The sequence below is a fragment of the Eulemur rufifrons genome, chromosome 4 (assembly GCF_041146395.1).
Source record: "Eulemur rufifrons isolate Redbay chromosome 4, OSU_ERuf_1, whole genome shotgun sequence".
NCBI classification, from domain to species: Eukaryota; Metazoa; Chordata; class Mammalia; order Primates; family Lemuridae; genus Eulemur; species Eulemur rufifrons.
Genome location: NC_090986.1, coordinates 1,495,445 through 1,498,010, shown reverse-complemented (window position 1 = coordinate 1,498,010; position 2,566 = coordinate 1,495,445). Strand labels below are relative to the sequence as shown.

At 44.7% G+C, this 2,566-nt stretch overlaps 1 pseudogene; it reads left to right on the top strand.

The window, feature by feature from the left end:
* The first annotated feature begins 1,953 nt into the window (after window positions 1–1,953).
* Window positions 1,954–2,131, top strand: LOC138383036 (U2 spliceosomal RNA; annotated as a pseudogene).
* The last annotated feature ends 435 nt before the right edge of the window (window positions 2,132–2,566 follow it).

Sequence of the window (2,566 nt, the reverse complement as noted above, 5' to 3'; positions counted from 1 at the left end):
TGAGGGGAAATAAAGAGAGTGAGGATCAGCTGTGGCTCTGGAGGAAAGTCACCAACGTGAGGAAAGAGACATTAACAGGAAGTAACCGGAGCTTGACTGTAAACATGGACTAGTGGCGGAATGTTGACAAAGGCATTACCCGCAAGCTGAAATGTTAGCTGCTCGGTGGGTGGCTGAAATGACCCTGTGATGAACATTTTCATTGACTTTGGTGCAGAGTAGTTGGTGAGTAGGTGTGGAGAAGCCACAATTGAACATGGAACATGAAGCCACCTAGGGCAGCAAGAGCCACCAGATGTACTGAGGCTGAGAAATAAATAGTCTCATGGGGATGTAAAAGAAGTTGAACAGACTTGGACTTATCAATAGTAGTCTTGGAGTTGCTTGATTATGAGCAATGGCAGGCCAGAATGGGACAGGATCTAAAGGACTCAGAAACAAGTATTAGGGTCTGAAGACACTGGGTGTGCAGGAGGTGATGTCGTAGGTGCAAATCTTGATATTGGAGATGGCCCTGTCAAACCTAAGTTTTGAGTCCTATCTGGCCCAAATGACTGGCAAGCACAACTGAGGTGTCAAGTGTTTCCAAGTGCTACAGGTTGTAGAAACAGCAATGGAGGTGGCCTAAGAGACAGTTAACTAATTGTGGCCTGAGGCTGCCTTCCTGTGTTAAGTCTTTAAGAATGAAACTGCAACCTAACTTAATATATAAAGAAACCGGAAACCCAACTGAGGAGTATGTTTTGTGTAGAAAATAGCTGAGTCTTCGGCACTAACAGCAACCAACCTTCAGCCACCCACAGGCTGCCAATTGTTCAGACCTGCCCCCAAAAGGCCAAGGCCGAGCTGTAACCAGCGAAGCCATCTCTGTATCTCATTTGTGTTTGCTGTCTCTAAATGCTCTCTGCCCACATTGTGGAGCAAATCTTTGACCTCTTCTGCTCTCAAAGGCTGTCTGACCTGTAAATTATTCATTGCTCAATTAAACTTTGTTAAATTTAATATTTCTAAAGTTTAAGACTGGTGAGAAAATGCACCTGTAAAGGTCTTGCTAGGTCAAGATGTAGTCAGGGTTGGGGGGACAGTCTATGTGACCATGCGAATGAAAGACAGAAATTGTAACATGAGAGCGTCTTTCAGCAGGTGGAAAAATTGGTGTGTAGTCTGGAAGGGCAAGAAGCAGTCACCAGGGCCAGAAGTCACACATGCTGTTGTGCATGAGACAGCTCCGTACAGATTGGAAAGACGTAAGCTGCGTCAGGGACTGGCTGAGTGTTGCAAAAAGCCTGTAATGTTGTCATAGCAGTAGAGGAGTCTCCAGAAATCTAAGAATAAAGGTGAGGAGGTGTCCGTGGAAGCTGATCGAGCCTGGAAGCTTTGCCATGTGGTGGAAGAAAGCAGACTCCCTATAGGCAGGGAAGAAGCTCTGTGGCAGAGAAAAGCTACCTGTGGTCAAGCAGGTAATGGTGTTAGCCAGCTGCATTGTCAGATGACAGAGTTCATGGGGTGGGAAAAAAGTAGCAGTAAAGTCTCACTTTCTGTTTATCACAAGGAAAGACATGGGTGCCAGGGGAAAGGTGTCATGAAGTCAATGTTGCAATAGGTGTCCTTCTCTGCTATTAATTCTTGGAATTCTGTCAGTAAAGCCGTTGAGGCAATGCAGTGTCAAAAATCAGAGTAAATGGTCAAATCTAGGAGTCCCCCTTGTAGATTCCACAATAAAAAAAGTCAGTTCAATACAAAAGGGACCCTGCGTCAGCCCAGTCCAGACAGGGCAGGAGTAGTTGTGTCCACAGGGGTCTGTCGGGGTCCAGTGGCAGCCTCTGCATGAGGAATGTGGGGGCACCATTCCAGAGTTTCTGATTGGGACCATAAGTGGGAGCACAGCCCACAAGCTCGCTGACAGAGCAGTAGGAGCAAACATCAGGGCCTTTCTTCCAAGACTGGGGATGCATCGCTTCTCGGCCTTTTGATTAAGATCAAGTGTCGTATCTGTTCTTATCAGTTTAATATCTGATAGGTCCTCCATGCAAGACTGGAAATGCTAATCATGTTGGCATTTTAGCAGGATGAGCAGAGTCCTGTCCTCATTAATCAGTCGTTGCTGTATTATTGGGAGGAATTACCACAGGGGAACGTGGCACAGCAGGGACAGTTTGGGTCTGGGGTTTGCGGCAGACAAGATGGAATCAGTAACCAGGCCTCACAGTGGAGGCAAATCTAATTTTTATGCTCTCCTCAAAATTTAGATATTTATGATGATGAATTCAAGTATAATTATAATAGGCATGTTTTCCAAGTTGAAGACTAAAGGTCAAAAAGAATGTTCCGGAATCCTTTGATATGAAATATGTAAATGGAAGTCACTGGATCTCAGATGCATTCGTGTAGACTAACTCTTCTGGCCAAATTAGAAATAATGTCTGGTTGTTGTCCTACATATTACCTACCATATTGCTGGTGGAATCAACCTCAGTATTAGATATTTTCATGCAGTTTTGCTGTGTCTAATAACAGCTGTGATGATATTGGAGAAGAGACTCTTTATAGCTCAAAATGATTTTTT